Here is a 19440-nt window from a genome sequence, read left to right as displayed (position 1 = left end):
TATCCCCATAATCAAAAGGACTGGAGCCCTCCCCTTCTAAGGCCTGATTCTGGTCCAGGACTTCTGGAGGGCATTCTAAACCCTTAATTAGGAAGAGTGGGGCCCTAAAGGAGAGACAGAAACCAAAAGCCAAGCAAAACCAAATCTCCTGCTCAAAATGAGCCTGCAACCAAACTTTCAGAAAAACACTAATTTGCATTATTATTTTTTGTTTTTCATTCACTTAGGAGCCACCATGCGTCAGGCTGCGTCATCCCTGCCGTCATGGCACATGCAGTGTAGCAGGTGAGGCAGGTGACAGGCCTATAAATCTACACCATGTATTGTGGTAACTGATAGTGAGTAAAAGAGCAAGGTGCCATGAGACAGACTCAGAAGAAGGGATAGAATTTCTGGGGATCAAGAAAGGTCTCTCTCAAGACAGGACAAGTAAGCTCAGACTTGATTCATGAGGAATAATTTGTCAGTCAAAGAATGGTGGGGAAAACTTCCCAGGAAGCTGGAACATTGCACATGTGAAGGTCCAGAAGCAAGAAAAAGCTTAGTAGTTTCCCCAGACTCAAAGGTCAAAGGCAAGAGACCAGGAAGCCAAAGGGAGAATGGAAGAGGAAGGCAGGAGGCAGGTGGTGCCAAGTCTTAACAGGACCAGGCAGGAGCTACACTGTTCCTAATGGAAAATCACCAAAGATCTTGAAGCAGAAGGGTGCTATGATTCATTTCAGCACTCAGTATTCTCTGAAAGCATCATCTTAGTTTATTTGTTCTCCCGCCACTGGTATATAAGATCTAAAACAGAAAAGCTTTTGTCTCTCATTTACTACTTCATACTGGCATACTGGAGGTGTTCCACATTTTTCCTGAGTAATAGAACTTTTTTCCTAAAAACTATATTGCAATTATGCAAAATATTAGAAAGTTATAAAGGCCCTGAGACCCCACATTTCACTTCTTGACATATATTTAGAGGTACTATTACACATGCACCAGAGAGAGATGTACAAATGTTTACTGCAACATCAATCATGAAAAGAAAAAATCTGAAAGTCATTTGAATGGCCAACAGAAAGATACATTATGATGTCTTGTTTTGATATACTCTAGAACAATTTAAATGAGTGAACTAAAGGTTCTTGTATTAACATGAGCAAATATCAAAAACATGTTAAATGAAGCAAAGTGCTACAATCTGATACCATCTATACAATACCACCAATATTTAAAAACAATGCTAAATATTATGTAGCAAAGTACACTGCATGCATGAGAATAATAAACTCTAAACTGATCTGCATGGTTGGTTAGCTGCAGGGAGGAAGAGAGGAGATGGCATGAGGGAAAGGGAGGGTGAGGCTTCAGCGCCTAACAACCGATTTTTTCTCGCTAAAAAACAAACAAACAACAACAACAACAAAACTTTGAAGCAAATATAGTACAATGTTAAGACTTTATAAACCTTGATGCCTATTCTTATCTAAAAGTTTGAAATATTTTACAATAAAAGTTTAAGACTGTTTTTTAAAAGTTAAGAACTTTGTGGAAGATGAGATAGGGCTGGATTAGGAGAGACCATTTAGGAAATGTCAGTGGTCCAGGTAAGGCAAGATGATGGTCTGGGTTAAAAGAAAGCAATGGCGGTAAGGAGAAATAGATGGATATGTTGAGTTCCCAGTATTTCCTGACGCACTGGTTGGGGGTGGGAGACTAGAGAAAGATAGAGAATCTCAGGTTTTAATTTGAGAAACTGTACAGATGGAAGCACCATTTACTGGGATGGGGAAGGGTGAGATGAAGGTGAAAGTCTACATATAAAGAAAGTCAAGAAGGTTGATAAAAAACATTTAAAATTTTTTTTAAAAAAGAAGGTTGATAAATCAGTGAGTGCATCCTATGACCTAAATCAGTGGTTCTTTACTCTGGCTACAGGTGAGAATTACTTGAGAAGATTGAATCAATCAGTATGAAGCTTTGGTTTTTAATTGGTTTTAAATGCTCATAAATGATTCTCATATGAGACCAATTGTCTAAGATGATGAAGAGCTGAGTCACTAGTAAGATCAATACAGTTCATAAATAAGAAAAAAGCCTTAAAATGGGAAGGAAGAAAGAGAATATCATGGCATGTATTCTGGTGGTTATATATTAGTGGTGTGGACCCTGTGAGACTGGACTTGAAAATCCACTCTGGAAAAGGCAAGCGTTTCTGCTCTTATCTTTGTGATGGTCTGTATCTCTGGAGAAGGCCTCGTCCACCACAGTTCAACTCTGAGTTAATCAGCCACCAAGACTATGGGGTATTCATTGCCAAAATGGTCAAAGCCACAAGAAAACAACAGACATAGGGATGCTCAGTCACGACCAAGGGGAACAAAAATACAGTAAACCCTCTTCACCCTCTTTTCAACTCTCTACATTCACCTGATAAACTTGTAACTAGAGGAGAAAAAGATAATTATATTGATATATGTGGTGTTAACCTTCCAATTTAAAAGCTGAGAAGAATGATTCATTTCATTAAGTCTTAATGGTTTTTTAAATATAATGCATGGTAAAACATACTTTGTCCATGTCTTCATCACACTATTTATGGGAATATTCTCCCAAATTAACTCAAAATTTGATATAATTCATCTAATGAGAGGTCAGAAGAGTTGATACAATTGCATACTTCCCTAATCATATTAATCCTCTAGATTAATTTCCAACTTAAGAAAATTAAGAAAGCTGAGCCCAAAATTGAGGTTTAAATTAATGGGAGGAGATGAAGAGAACTAAGAATAACTGGATAAAGGGACATATTACTCTGATATTATAAAAAGAATGAAAGCTTAAAAATGGAAGATAGCAAAAAATAGATCTTGCTAGCCAAGCAATGATCACAAGTGAGTACAGTAGTAAGAGAAACTTAGGGCACTGTGGAACACAGTGTGGGGTGGGGGTGTGGGGGTGGGTCTCGCAAGGAAAGTGAAATTTTTAAGCTGCCAGCCAAAGGATCAGTGTCCCAGGAAGAGGGGATAGTATTTAAGACTCGGAGGCAATAGAAAGCTGGGGAATCTGAGGAAACCAAAGAAGCTGAAGATGGTCCTCTAGGGAAGAGCCAGAGATGGAGCAAAACTGAGCAGCTGGAGGCTGAGGAAAGGGTGCTTAGTCACCAGGTTTTTGAATTGTAAATTTACCATAGAGGAAGGGGGAGTCACCAGAGGGTTTTAAGAAGGTAGAAGGGAGTAATGTGACTGATTCCTCATTTTAGAAAGAGTTCTTATGGCTTAAAGGTAAAGAATGAGCAGGAAATAAGAGATCCAGGTGAGAGAGACACCATCTCTAGACTGGGATGGTGGCTACTGGTGGGAGGGGTGATGGAAAGGACTCAGTTGAAAGACATTTAGGAGGTAGGATCAATAGGACTTGCTGATTAATTTGATGTAAGGTTGCCAATGCTATTAATAGAGGAGTAAAAAAATAACTCCATGCATCCAGTGCAGAGATTCACTGAGTGATGGACACAGGAAGGGGACAAACTCTGAGTGGGAAATAAGAGTTCCCTTGTGGCTGTTTTGCGATTGAACCATGGGCCATTCACACGGTGGTAGCGTCACCATGTTTGAGACATAGATAGGTAGATAGGAAAGTGTTCTCATTTCAGGAAATGGACTTGGAGTGCAAAGAAGAGACTAATTTTCTTTCTTTTTCTTTTTTTTTTTGGCCACTCAGCATGTGGGATCAAACCCATGCCTCCTGCGGTGGAAGCTTGGAGTCTTAACCACTGGACCACCAGGGAAGTTCCCAAGAAGGGAGTACTTAGACAGGAATGAAGGCCTCTGCCCAACAACTTTCCCAGAGGTCTTCAGGAGTTCACCACACACGCCAGCAACGCTTCACAGAAGGCCAGCTAAGGAGGAGACAGGGGAAGGAAGAAGAGAAAAACACTGGGCCTATGTATTGCTGGAGACAGAAACTTAAATAGGAAATTAACAAATGCCTCCAGGTCGATAATGAAATACCACATGGAGAATGGTGTTCAATTTGTATTCATCTCCCTGAGGATAAAAAAACAAAAAATGATCTACAACAGGAGAGATTTCTAATAAATTAAAGTAAGAGCTTCTTTAATAAGGTTGTTAAAATCTGGAATGAGTTTCTTATGATTGTGGCAGACTCTTCTTGCTTCGAGTATTTTTATGTCATAATATTTTTCCTACCAGAGATATCTTAAGTGTAACTGTTCTTGAAAAGTGCAGGGATCCCAGTGCCTTCTGTGCAGAACTACCTTTTGCATTTGACACCCAGCTATGATTTTTAATATTTAAAAAGATCAAGACATAAGGCCAAAAGCAATTCTGTCTTTTTAGCAATGGAACTGACCTGTGCCCGCTACAGAGAGAACCATAGGTAGATATACTTCTGAGCCAGGATCTTGGGCTTGCAGCCTCCTCTGCACATTCCTGGGTTGAACGTGATGCCACAGAACACACCCAGAAAGCAGGTCCCACCCACAAGGTCCACTTAAGCTGTAGACAGAACTAACTTCTGCAGTCTTGAGCCTTCAGGTCCTTGAAAGAAAGAGCTATGTTCACTGCACTCAAGAAACCTGGCCTGCCCCAGGGAGACATATTTCAGAGGCACATAAGAAGCCTCAAAGCAAAAGGGAATCTATCCTGTCTTCTTTTCACTTTCTCAAAGAAGCCACTCAAGGTTCCCCAAGGCAGGAGCCAGAGCTAAGAATCTCATTCAGTTCTCAGAATCATAGCAAGCATGCATCACACAAATCTCTTTTACCCTCTCTGTGTTTAAGAGCTCTCTTCCCAACACTTTAAAGTAAGATTATCCAGGGCTTGTGATTTAGCCAAGAAATAGTCTTGACCACCTGTAAGGGTGATTGTTTTAACCACAATCTCAACTCTACCCTGAGCCCTTCATAGCCAAGATCATAGCCAAGGTTATCAAACTCTTCAAGTTTGAAAATGTCCACATGATGGGACATAGATGAGAAAGCATGTAAATACAAAAAAGCTTCTGTTAACTCCATGAAACATTTAATGAATTTGTATCTGAGTTATTGTTTCCATAGGTTACAGAGCAAAAGTAATACATGACACATGTATATATACAGTAATACTTCAGTCTACAGATGTTGTTAGCTGTTCATAAGAACAGAGCAGTTGCTAGCAGCTGTTCCTGACACTGGGATCACTTGCAGAGCTTCAGGTAACTACTCATGCCCTAGCCCCACCCTGACCAATTAAATCATAACTGGTGGGAGGAGGGGTTGTGCAGGGGACCTGACTTCTAACTGTTGGTCAGGGTTAAGAACCACAGAATTAGAGGTCCTTTAATAAGTCCAAGGCCGCCAGGGGTCTGAGGGGTCTTGTGAACTACTACTTTAGAGTTTTCAGAACATTTGTTTGTTAACTTTTGGTTTGGTTAGGTTGGTTATGTTTTCCACCCACTTTCCTCATAGGCTTAGTGCACTGGCCTGCATATCTTACCTAGAACCCTACTGCCCTTCTCCCAGCAACAAAAGGTTTGAAGACCAAGTTCAGTCCCACATCTCATCTACATCCTCTTTCAAATGCCTTATGGAGCTGCAATGAAGAGAAGCTAATGGAAATATAAAATATAGAATGAATAAGCCATTGAAATGCAAACCAATAGATTGACCAACTGTCTGAAGCTTAAAAGAAAACTGCTTTTATTGGTACATCAGTTAGTAACACCCATTTAATTCCAATTCATAGAAGCATCTCCTCACATTCATGACTGATCATAAACACCACTTATTTTCCCAAAATTGCTTGGAAAGCTAAGCTTTCAAAAATTTTGATTAGTCTTTAACAATTTGAAATGTACTATTCTGCTTTTCTCCATACAAAGAAGTATAATTAATTGTTCTGAATTGATGGAAGGCTTGAGAATACACTGCACAAAAACAAAGACATGGCATATGGTAACTAGATAGCTAAGGCTTTGAGCATCCTAATTTGATACTTGCCGAGAAAAAGTGCAAAATGATCACTGTTGTTCTTAATATGTACTCACAGAATGTCATTGCTCAACAGCAAACAAAAATCTTCCCTCTGAATTCTTTTACACACACACACACACACACACACACACAGACACAAAACGTGTAGAGTTTTAAATACTACAAAATATTCCCCAAAATATGTATGTTTTTGAAGTGTTACTCTTCTAAGGACCTGAAGTGGTATGGTGGGTGGTAGAGCAGTTTATAAATATGTACAAGTCAGCCTTATTTGGTAAATGCTTGAAGGACACACTTAAATTCATCTAAGTCTTCCAAACTGAATTAGTGGCTAACAGACACTATAAAAGAACTTCATATGAGGTTTAGAAACAGCCATTGTTATTACCAAGTTACTTTGCTATTTGGTCATTGTTATTACCAAGTTGGGCTTCCCCGGTGGCTCGGCAGTGAAGAATTTGCCTGCCAGTGCAGCAGATCCTGGTTCAATCCCTGGGTCAGGAAGATGCCCTGGAGGAGGGCATGGCAACCCATTCTGGTATTTTTGTCTAGGAAATCCCACGGAGAGGCGCCTTGTGGGCTACCGTCCATAGGGTAACAGAGTATGACGTGACTGAAGTGACTTGGTATACACACATTACCAAGTTCCTCTCCTTCAGCTGTGTTGCTAAAGTCAACTTAGTTTGCTGATCTTATTTCCCTTTTCTTCCTTTCTCTTAGTTGGCATTTTTGTTTGGTCCTGTCTTATTGTTGTCATCATGGCTATTATTATTTATCTTTCTTATAAGAGATACAAATATATCTCAAGACACAGGAAGATGGAAGAACCACAGCACAGATGAAACCAAAGTTGGTGAGGTGGTAGGGGACGAAACAAAATGATGAAATCTTAAATTTCTTTAATAGATGGGACAGGTAGCTATTAAAGATACACTGTAAGTGTGCAGATAAATTGTATGTGGAGTTAAAATGCAACTCCATGTTCTATAACATTTATTAGGTATAATTAATATGTCTGAGCCAAGCATCACCATATGAAGAGACAGGCATGGTAAGTCAGCAGGCTAGAAGTACCTTTCTTCCTGGTACAGTGGAGCCATCTAAGGACTTTGGTGAATCAGGGAGGTGAGCCTACAGGTAGAACCAAGAAAGCCAAGAAGTCTGTGACTATGGACAAAGGACTGTCAACATGGGGTTGTGGTTCAGACACCAAACAGTCAGGAACCCGGGACTATAGGAAAAGCCAAGGTCAAAACAGTGCTGCACAGAAAGCCAGGTCTAAATCAGGAGTCAAGATTAACAGCGACACACTAGAGATTTGGCCTCATTCACTTGTTTAACAAGGACCATAGGAGAAGAGATTAGATTTGTGGCGACCAGAGGTGGGAGGTGGGAGCAGAATTGGAGGAAGGTGGTCAAAAGGTACAAACTTCTAATTATTAGACAAGTAAGTGCTAGGAATGTAATGTACAACATAACAATTAACACTGCTCTATGTTAAATAAGAAAGTTGTTAAGAGAGTAAATCCTAAGAATTCTCATCACAAAGGAAAAATATTTTTTCTATTTCTTTACTTCTGTATCCATACAAGATCATTTGTTGTTGTTGTTCAGTATCTCAGCCGTGTCCGACTTTCTGAGACCCCATGGACTGCAGCACGCCAGGCTTCCCTGTCCTTCACCACCTCCCAGAGCTTGCTCAGACTCATGTCCTTTGAGTCGGTGATGTTATCCAACCATCTCATCCTCTGTCATCCCCTTTTCCTCTTGCCTTCAATAAAAGATCACAGATGTTCACTAAACTTATTGTGGTAATCATCTTATGATGTTTTTCAGTCAAATCATTATGCTGTACACCTTAAACTTATACAGTCCTGTATGTCAATTGTATCTGGATAAAACTGGAAGGAAAATTAAGTAAAAGCTCTGGGTTTAAAAAAAAAAAGCAACCAACAAGGATCGCCTCCAACAGGAAGCCTGTTTGTTCTTCCTGCTCTGGGCAACAGAGACAACTGGAAAGTGGCCTCTAAATGTAACTGATTTGTAAACAGCTGTGTCAGTCAGAATTTGACTTCCCCACATTTGTGAAAAATTTAGTAATTTCTAGTATAAAGTGTAAGTGTTATATTTTAATACAAATTTTAATTAGGTTTTACTGGTAATAAGTGGAAGTGACTGTTTCTGTATGACAAAAGCTTAATGTTAAAAAGTAATTTTAAATTGCTTTTAAATGTTCTAAAAGTTCTAAAATATTTTTAAACTCATTTTTAAATGTTTTAAAAATATTTTGAATCATTCTTTCTTGTGAGAACATGATTATAAATACATGACTACTTAATATTAAAATATATCTTAAAGCTACAATAATTAAAAGTATGATACTGGTTCATAAAGTTGATGAAAGAGAGTAGAAAGATTTATATGTGTATATACACATATGTATAGATGTGTGTGAATAAATGTACTTAATAAGAGTATAATTTCAAATCAGTCAGAAAATAATAAATTATTCAGTTAGTCACATATTTGGAGAAAGTAAGACTCTTTTCTCACATTATACATCAAAGTTAATTGCAAGTTGAATAAGGAGATAAATATACTCATCTCTTGATGAACTGCAAATGTGGGACAGATTACTCAAACCCTGCCAAGATACATTTCTTATTTTAACATGAAATACTATGAGAAAAAAAAGTCTGAATATTAATTATAATAGTCAATAATATGAGAATGCATAGATCCCACATATTATCAAATAAATCCTAAATTTTCACTCAAAAAGTCAGTGGCCTTATGTTCAAATGTTGGTCTTCTTTTCTACCAAACCTTTAACCAAAACAATCAGTAAAAGTAAGATCAATTCTATTTCTTTCAGTTGTTCATTTCAGCTAACATTGTTTTCTTTTTCTGGCTAATATTCTTATCAGAAATACAAATGGTGAAAAGTTTCAGTACAAGAATGAATAATGACATAATAAACTAAATCATCATTTACTTTACTTGAAAATTATATTAAAATATTTTTATAATTAAAAAATCAAATGTCAAAAGTAAAATAATAAAAGAATTGAAGAAATATAACTGAAAATTTATCTCATCTCTTAAAGGGAAGTCTCTCAACCCATAATACCAAAAGAAGGAAGCATAAATACTGAGAGATTTGACTAATAGAAATTAAAAATTTTAGATCTCAAAAATAATACAAAGAATTAAGAATAAAATAAAGTTGAAAAAATATAAACACACCTGGCTGACAAAGTGTTAAATCCTAAACATACAGAATTCTTACAAATTAATTAGGAAAAATGAGCAATAGGTAGGAATTGGAAATTAACAAAAGAAAATACTGATGGGAAAAAAGTTTCATATTTCATGTAAATATATGAAAACTGTCAAGTTACAACAGTTATAGTTTTTCTATAAAATTGTCAAAGATTCAAAATTTAAAGTGTCAAGATACATAACTTAATCAAAAGTTTTTGTGGAAATACTTTTGTATACTACATTGCTAGTGAGAATACAAATTAGTGCAATACACATGGAGGACAATAAGTATGGTCTTCCCTCATGGCTCAGCAGATAAAGAATCCACCTGCAAGGCAGGAGACACAGGAAACATGGGTTCGATCCCTGGGTCAGGAAGATCGCCTGGAGGAGGAAATGGTAACCCACTCTAGTATTCTTCCCTGAAAGATCCCATGGACAGAGAAGCCTGGTGGGCTACAGTCCATGGGGTCACAAAGAGTCAGACACGACTGGAGGACTAAGCATGTGTGCACATAGCAATAAGTAATAAAAACCTTTCAATTTTTCATACTTTTCAGTACAGTAGTTTCATTCTTGAAATTCATAAATAAAAAATGAAAAATATCTAGATATTCAATAGGAAGTTGATTGTTATGGTATATATGCACTACTATAAAAAAGTATTATAGGTTATTATTATACATGCTATATATAATTTTATTCTGACATGGGAAAGTGACAAAGGAAAAAAAGTTTAAAAACAGTTCCCTCAAAGTGATGGGATTACTATTCAGGACAGCACTATGGTTTCAAAAGTATCCCTGAAGAAAACAGAAGTCATTATACTATTGGGTTGCAAGTAAAATAGATAGGTAAGATGACAACTCTCAAGATGGGAGTGGGTCAATCTTCATAAAGAATAAATTATGTGAAAAATGGCATAGCACCCTGTTATTTTTTAAAGTCATTATCATCCTAGCTATAAAGCTCTTTGCCATAAAAATTAAGCCCAATTGAATTGCTACACAGAATATCAAAGGAATTTGATATTCTCTGAAAATCACAGAGAACTGAGAACAAAAAGACCGCCAAGATACTATAGTTGAGCAATATTCTAATATGTGAAATGGATGGATCTTTCAACTCTCTCAGACTCTGACCCGCTCCACATTTAACTGGTAAACATCACAACATCTTAACGCAGCATAGCATAAACTGTAAAATGATGGAAAACATTTGATTTACAAAAAGGATGAATACCAGAAATAAAAAACCAGTAGCCTCATATTGGTTTCTAAAACAAAATTCTCACCAAACTATTAAACCAGTAGATGTAAGTTTGGAAGAAAATGATAAGAACAAATCTTCTAGCCACAAGAGAATGTTCAACCACTGAAAACCCCGTTTAGAAAAAGCCACATCATTCACTGCACAAAGGACTTGGGAACAGCATGTCACTACTTCCCTCTAATCTTCTAGGTTAGTCCCTGAGCCTGGCTGGTTCCATACACATGCCCATCCCCACTGTCAGCCACTGTGGCCCTGATGCCTTTCTTTCCTGTTCCCATGCCAGGCTATATTTCCCTGGTGCTCACCCTAGGTTGGCTGCCAACAAGCAGCTGTGCTGAGAGTACCCAGATTCCCTCCAGAAGGTATATGGCCATGTGCTCCACAAAACACTGGGGGCATGCATCTCTAGCCCTCAAATTTGAGAGGAAGAGTAATGGATCAAACTGAAGGTGTTAACACATGCTTTGTTCCCACCAGAGTACTGTTTTCATCAGCAGGACTCATTCATAAACAGCTGAGAGAGACACAGGAGTAGACTCGGCACCCAGCGTGCCTTTTCCTGGATAAAGTGCCAGGATACTTTCTTTTTTTTTTTTTAATTTTTCATTTATTTTTATTAGTTGGAGGCTAATTACTTTACAATATTGTAGTGGTTTTTGCCATACATTGACATGAATCAGCCATGGATTTACATGTGTTCCCCATCCCAATCCCCCCTCTCACCTCCCTCTCCATCCCATCCCTCTAGGTCTTCCCAGTGCACCAGCCCCGAACACTTGTCTCATGCATCCAACCTGGGCTGGTGATCTGTTTCACCTTTGATAGTATACTTATTTCAATGTTGTTCTCTCTAAGACAAGCTTGCAAGTAGGAGTCTTCTATCAGACATACTGCCTGGAGAACTGAGTCGGCCTGATTTTTGGCAGTCTTGTCTAAGTTACTCCACATTGGACAGAGTTGGTTAGTGCCTCCTAGAACTGGTCTCCTGCCTACTGCCTTGTTCCAAATATTTCCTAGGCCACCTGGCAGAATGCTACACTGGTGTTTTGATGAACTAGATCAAGCCCTTTGCAGAGTCAGTCAGTTATACCATTCATCATATTTTGCAGGTCTGGGTTCTGCTGGGTTAGAAAGATCAGGTATATCGGCTAGCACTCACTCTTACAGGAGAAACAGGATCAGGGACCATTCTATGAATCATAATTTACTTCTGAAATGCTTCAATAAAATGAGCAATCAATTAATCCAACTACAATTCTTCCTTGGTTTAGGAACAGCATAGGGTGGAATAACAAAAGCAGAAACCACAACAAATCCTTGGTTGCTCGGATCTATAAGCCCTTGACATGCTCCTTTAGACAGAGCAATAACACACTTCTGACATCTATGGAAACTTCAACTTTAAAACTTACTAGTAAGTCCCTCTGTCTCACTTAAAAAGAAAGATTATCAATGGGCATCACTGGGTATTATGTCCCCCACCATAACCCACCCACTCCTGTGCTCATATATAAGTACATCTGATACATCTGGAGACACTAAACCCCACAACAGGACACTTCATATAAGTGGGCAAGTTGACATTGAACATTTGTGAAAACGGACTGAGCGCTAGGTCATAAAGCTGGCTGATTTGAAATAGTTATGTGAAATAATTGGTATTGTGCAGAATATATCATTTCATCCCAATGCACTTTATTAAAAAAAAATGTAACTAGTCGAAAAATATTTAAAAATTTAAAATACATTTCTAAACTATCAATCAAAAAATAAATAAAATGGAAATTATAACTAAAGATTATGTACCAAAATGGTAGGACATAGTTAAAGAGGTTCTTAAAAGTTTCATCTTAGATGCTTCCATTAAAAAGCAAAGCACAACTTATTGAAGTGATCAACCAACCATAAGGAATTAGAAAAAAGAACAACAAAACAAACTCAAGAAGATGAAAGAAAATAATAAAAATAACAGCAGAAGTTAATGAAAAAGAAAATAAACATACAATGAAGAGGATCAACAGAGGTCAGAAAACTAACAAAACATAAAAAATCTCTGGAGAAAATAATCACAGGGGAAAAAGAGAGACATTAAAATTTTTTAAATCAGGAATAAAAAGGGCAAAGCTATAGTTGCTACAGAGATTAAGCAGATAAGACATTATGAACATGTTTATGCCTATAAACTTGAAAACTTACGAAATAAACAATATATACAGTTTTTTAAAAACTCATAAAAAAATAGAGAACATTAAGAGTTCTACAAGCTTTAAAGAAATTGAATTAGCAGTTCAAAATAGTCCTATTACACACACACACATACACACACAGGAACCAGACAGATTTCCAAGAAATTCTACAAGACATTTGAGCACTAGGAAATTCTAATCTTATGCAAGCTATTCCACACAGCGGAAAAAAATCATTTGTGATATAGATTTGCTTTCAAAACCAAATGAGGATACTATAAGCAAAGAAAAATATAGGCCAATCTCACTAATGAATGAATACAGATTCAAAGCCTCTAAAAATAAACATTTTGACAAAACAAATCAGACAGTGAATAAAAAGATAATTTGTTATGACCAAGTTGGTATTTTCTAGGAATCCTAGATTGGTTTATCATGAGAAGATAAACTAAAGTAGCTCACCACATTAACATGTTAAGGTGAAAAATATTGTATCTTAATAAAGGTAGAAAAACTGGGTAAAATTTTAAATCTATCTAGTGGCTCAGCTAGTAAAGAATCCATCTGCAATATGGAAGATCTGGGTTCAATCCCCGGGTTGGGAAGATCCCCTGGAGAAGGAAACAGCCACCCATTCCAGTGTTCTGGTCTGGACTATTCCATGAACTGTATAGTCCACAGGGTTGCAAAGAGTCGGACATGACTGAGTGATTTTCACTTTCACTTTCTTCATGATGTGAAAAAAAACAGCAACAATCTCCTTAGCAAACTGGGAATAGAAGACACTTTCTCCGCCTGATAAAGGGCATTTCAAAAAATCCACAGACATCTCATAACTAACAATGAAACTCTAACAGCATCTTCTGTAAGATCAATTTCAATATAAGGATGCCTGTTTTTGTCAATCATATTCTACACTGTTCTGGAAGTCCTTGCATAGTAAATCAAGAAAAAAGAAAGTTAAAGGACTAGGAAAAAAGAAACAAAAACTTTCATTATTTTGCAGATGATATGATACCTTACATAGAAAATCTCAAAAAACAAAGCTTAACACATTGGGGTTATTTAATAAATGTTGAGAAAGATAAGCAATAAAACAGTTGTGAGGATTAAGTGAAATAAACTATGTTGACTATTTGGCACATAGTAGTAATTTTGTTAATACTAATTTCCTTCCCCTTAAAATTTACTCTTAGGTATCAATGTCATTTGGGAAAAGAATTTTTAGAGTAAAAATTTCACCCCAATGTTCATAGCACCATTAATTACAATTGCCAAGATATGGAAGCAACCTAAGTGTCCATCAACAGATGAAAGGATAAAGAAGATGTGTGTGTGTGTGTGTAAGTATGTGTGTGTGTGAGTACACATGTGCACAATAGAATACTACTCAGCCATAAAAGGAAGAAAATCTGTAACAATGTGGATGAATTTAAAGGGTAATATGCTACACACAAATATACAGTCGATGGAATTCTCTAGGCCAGGATACTGGAGTGGGTAGCCTTTCCCTTCTCCAGGGGATCTTTGCAACCCAGGGATCAAACCCAGGACTCCTGCACTGAAGGCAGATTCTTTACCAGCTGAGCCACAAAGGGAAGCCCAAGAATACTGGAGTGGGTAGCCTATTCCTTCTCCAGCAGACCTCCCTGACCCAGGAATTGAACTGGAGTCTCCTTCATTGCAGGCAGATTCTTTACCAGCTGAGGTACCAGAGAAGTCCCCTGGTTCAATCCCTCGGTTGAGAAGATCCCCTGGAGAAGGAAATAGCAGCCACTCCAGTATTCTTGCCTGGAGAATCCCATGGACAAAGAAGCCTAGCAGGCTATAGTCCATGGGGTTGCCAAGTTGGACACAACTGATACACTTTCATAACCAGTGGATATGTGGATGTGTGGATACACTGATACACAACTAATACACTTTCATAACCAGTAAGGGTGGTGGTGTTTGAAAGATATATGCATATATACATGTATGAAGAACTCCTACAAATCAATAAGAAAAAGGATTACTTAGTAGAAAAAATAGGCAACTGACATGGACAAGTATTCAAAGAAAAGGAAATGCAAAACACAAATATATGAAAAGATGATTCAAGGGGCTATTCACAGGGTTCACTGTGGAGCATGTGTATGGTTTGCTGCCTGCTATGACTGGTCTCTTCTTTCCCGGCTGGGAGGCAACTGAGGCCCTGAAACAGGTGGCTATGATGGGAGCGGACTTAGTAGGAAGTGCCAGAGTTTGCAATCTGGTGGCAGTTGGTGGTGCTGACCCAAGACACATTCACCTTGAAGAGGAAGACACAGTGGAAGATCAAGGTCTTTGAGATGAATGTTGGATAGCTAAGAAATGACTGATCAAGAGTCCACTGTCGTTTTAAAAAAATGATGCTAAAACTACAGAAACATTCAGCTCACATCAAGAATTCTACAAAGATAGAGGAAATTATCTGTGGTCTTGTCAAAGGAGAAGCTGTCATACTTCAGACACTAACAGTCTTTGATATGACACCAAGTAAATACAAGGAAAAAGATGCCCACGAAGTCATAATATCACTGACAACTGTAAACTGGTTACAGATAAATGTAAAAAAAAAAAAAAAAGATATTCAACTGAAGGAAAGATATTCTCTTGAAGTTGATCAGTTCTTACCAGAGATGAGAAGCACCTTTCCATGGTTGAAGAGCATAAGTCACAGTTTGCTTGCTGAACAAGCTTCCTCAAAAGCTAAATTTAAAAATATTATGGAAGAATCTGAAGACATGTTCAAGGAAGGATATGAGAATTTATTTGATAAGCTCCAACAGCATGAGATCCCTGAACTTTTGCACTGCATAGGTGATGTACTTATTTGTCAAACTAGTGTTATCCAAATGGATTTGGATTTTTATGAAGATGTAGCTTTTTTAAAGCATGTAAAGGGAAATAAATACACATATTTAACAAAAATAGAATATCTCAATCCACAATAAGACAACAGCAACATAATTCTGTTAAGACTCTCAAAGACACTTAATAATAGCAGTGGAGTAACCAATATTGAACACATTCCGAAAACTAAATATTTAAATGTTAGAATGGGTGAACTTTTAGAAAAGTACATGGGGTCTTACAATACTGGTTTAGCACAATCTAGTAGTCATTGGAGGTAATCAACACTATCCTACAGAAGATTCTGTAGACAAATATCTTTTAGGAACACATCTCTTCCATAGGAGAAATTGATGCAAGAACTGCTCATCTGTTCATCTTGCTCTGAAGTTCTCCTTTGTTACTTCTATGTTTTCAAATATGCCGGATCCATCAACTGGAAACTCTCTTGTCTCTACTTTCTCAACACTCTTTATTCTTTAAATAGGTTGGAAAATAAAGCCAAAATTAGCAAAAAAAACTCCCTATTTTTATAAAGTCAGTTCTTCAGTTTAATATTATCAAACTCTTTGTGAGGAGTCTTTTATACTGGGAAAGTTTATGTAATTGCGAAAAGAAGTTTCATGAAATGGAAATAATGTGCATGATTTTAAGTGTTGCTGTCTTTATAGTACAGATAAATCATGCTGATGGTATCACCATCTCCTGAAAACAGGCAGGAGATAATTGATTGACATCTTTAATCACCAGGAAAAGGAAAACCACATGTTAAAACCACAATAAGATACAATTCTCAATGTACCAGATCAGCAAAAACTTTTTAAAAAGTTTGACAATATCAAATGTTAGCAAGAATGTGGAGCAACAGAAACCAATACATTGCTAGAGGGAATGCAGTTGGTCAACCCTATTTCAGAAAATGTGCTATGTGGGTCACTTCAGTTGTGTCCAACTCTTTGTGACCCTATAGACTGTAGCCCACCAGGCTCCTCTGTCCATGGGATTCTCCAGGCAAGAATACTGGAGTGGGTTGCCATTTCCTACTCTAGGGGATCTTCCTGACTCAAAGACTGAACCCTCTCCTCTGTCCATGGGATGTCCCAGGCAAGAATACCAGAGTGGGTTGCCATTTCTGACTCCAGGGTATCTTCCTGACCCTGGGATCGAACCCACATCTGTTATATCTCCTGCACTGGTAGGTGCATTCTTTACCCCTAGAACCACCTGGAAAGCCCACAAAAAAATAATTGGTCATTAATGGTAATTTTAACATGTGCATAAATTATGACCCCCCCAAATTCTATTTCTAGGTATATACTCCCAAAGAAACCTCACTCACATGTATTAGTTGTCTATTGCTGCTGTAACAAATTAACACAAATTTAGTGGCTTAAAACAATTTAAATTCATTCTGTTACATTTCAGGAGGTCAGAAGTTCTAAAATTAAGGTCAGTAGGGCTGCATCCCTTCTAGAGGCTCTGAGGAGAATTCTTTCCCTTACCTTTTCTAGCTTCTGTAGGCTGCCTGCACTCCTTGGTTCACGGCCCAATTCTCCATTTTCAAATGAACTTCAAAGCAGTACAGCATCTTCCAAACTTTGGCCCTCCTGCCTCTCTATTAGAAGGACCCTTGTTACTACACTGGGCCCACCCAGATAATCCACAATAATCTCCCCATATCAAGATCCTTATCTGAATCACCTCTTCAGAGTTCCTCTTGTCTTATAAGGTAAGATATTCATAGATTCTGAAGATTAAGATGTGGACATCTTTGAGAAGCCATTACTCAACATACTACAAAAGTAAACTAGGGGACATGTACAAAATGCTTATAACAGCATTATTTATAAGAGAAAAAACAACAACAAACCTTAGAAATAACTCAAAAGTCTATCAATTATAGAATAGGTAAATTGTGATATATTTATTCAGAGGGAAATTACACATCAGTGGGTATTATGACTATGCATTTGGGCAGAAAAAGCAAGAAACAGAAAAATGTACATAGAATGATTCCATTTATACAAAGTTCAAGGACAGAGAAAATAAAATTGCATATTTTATTTTAAAACATACATAGGCGGTGAAGCCATAAAACAAAAAAATCAAGGCAATAATTACAGGATGGTGATAACAAGGGTAGGATTCAGGAGGGAGGGCAATAAAATTGTGAAGGGGCAGCACACGACTTCAGGAGTAACGGCAGCATTTTATGTTTTAATCTGGTGTAAGTAGGAAGGATGTCCAGTTTAAAATTATTTTTTACTCTGTACATACATATTTTCTCCCCTCTGGATATGTGATACATTTCACAATTTCCAAGAAAAGCAATGGACAATAATGAAAACTGAAGATCCACAGCTGTTGTCATTGCCAGCATGTTCAGCACACATTTTGTTTTTACTTGCGTTTACAGGGGTCCAGGGGGTATGCTTTAGCAATGTACATGAGCAGTTAACAACCCAACTCTCACTATGTTAATGGGAACACTGCAGCTAAACCACCAAACTAAAACTTTACTCCATGGAGTTATTGGTACTAAAATGGAATGTTTATTCAGAGAACTACACACCTCAACTTGTTCACTTCTCTCGTTCTTTTAGTGTGCTGACATTACCATATGTTACAGATAACCTATTAAACTGTTCATGGGGTTGTCAAGGCAAGAATACTGAAGTGGTTTGCCATTCTCTTCTCCAGTGGACCACATTTTGAATATGCATTGGAAGGACTGATGTGGAAGCTGAAACTCCAATACTTTGGCCACCTGATGTGAAGAGCTGACTCAGTAGAAAAGACACTGATGCTGGGAAGGATTGAAGGCAGGAGGAGAAGAGGATGACAGGGGATAAGATGGTTGGATGGCATCACCAACTCTATGGATGTGAATTTGAGCAGGCTCCGGGAGTTGGTGATGGACAGGGAAGCCTGGCATGCTGCAGTCCATAGGGTCGCAGAGAGCTGGATATAACTGAGAGACTGAACTGAACCTAGTAAACATAACTGCCTTCCTTTTCTATAGTTCTCTCCACATTGCTCTGTCCTGATAACTTTTATGACTTTCATACTACTGATATGTAATTTTAAGTTAATAATCTAATCAAAAAATATAGATTGGTAACAATAAGCAATCATAATTTTTTTAACTATGTTATTTCTCCAACCTCTAACTGGAAAAAACCAACAATTAACTATTTTCACATACAAAGCAAACTTTTGTCAAAAGTGGCAAACCCAATATTTGAGTCCACATGGCAATAGTTCTCCAGTTTCTCCATAACACTTTGTATGACAGATGTCACTGCCACAGTACCAAAGCACTTAATTCCCCTTTTAGATGTACTAACTGTCCAATTTCACACCTGCCCTATATCCTCTTCTCTAAGAAAAGACAGTATTTCAAGCACTATTCCCCTAGATATTACAACAGAATTAGCTGAGCCAGCTTGGGAATTCAAAGGCTCCCTTGAACATAAGTTTCTTATAAGACCCATATTTATCATCTGACAATAACTTCAGATGAACACACAAAAATAATTTTCCCACATTCAAAAAAATTTTAAAGAAATAGTATAAATATCACTATCCTTTTCTTATGTTTCTATAGGGATCCAAATGATGAGAATGCTTTCTTGTGTGAACAAAGGGGACAATTGGTAGAGGTGTTAATTTTCTCACAGAGGCTCACCTGGCTTCACATATAACATAAATATGCAATAATTCTAAAGATACATATAATTAAAATCCATACTGCTAATATATTCTATTTTATGTTATAAAAGGTCTAACAGAAATTTCCACAAATACAATTTTGAAGGGTAGATGGCTAATCAAAATAAACAAACTTGTATGTATATAGGAAGA

At 37.4% G+C, this 19440-nt stretch overlaps 1 protein-coding gene and 1 pseudogene across 1 annotated transcript in view; one reads left to right on the top strand and one right to left on the bottom strand.

Moving 5' to 3' along the window:
* PDE11A (phosphodiesterase 11A) overlaps positions 1-19440 on the bottom strand; it is a 412338-nt gene that overhangs the window by 361734 nt on the left and 31164 nt on the right. The gene's annotated exons all lie outside the window — the stretch shown is intronic.
* LOC122688242 lies at positions 14855-15677 on the top strand (annotated as a pseudogene).

The sequence above is a fragment of the Cervus elaphus genome, chromosome 33, assembly GCF_910594005.1.
Source record: "Cervus elaphus chromosome 33, mCerEla1.1, whole genome shotgun sequence".
Taxonomy (NCBI): Eukaryota; Metazoa; Chordata; class Mammalia; order Artiodactyla; family Cervidae; genus Cervus; species Cervus elaphus.
The sequence above is the reverse complement of the archived record's forward strand: the minus strand, read 5'-3'. Positions and strand labels throughout refer to the sequence as shown.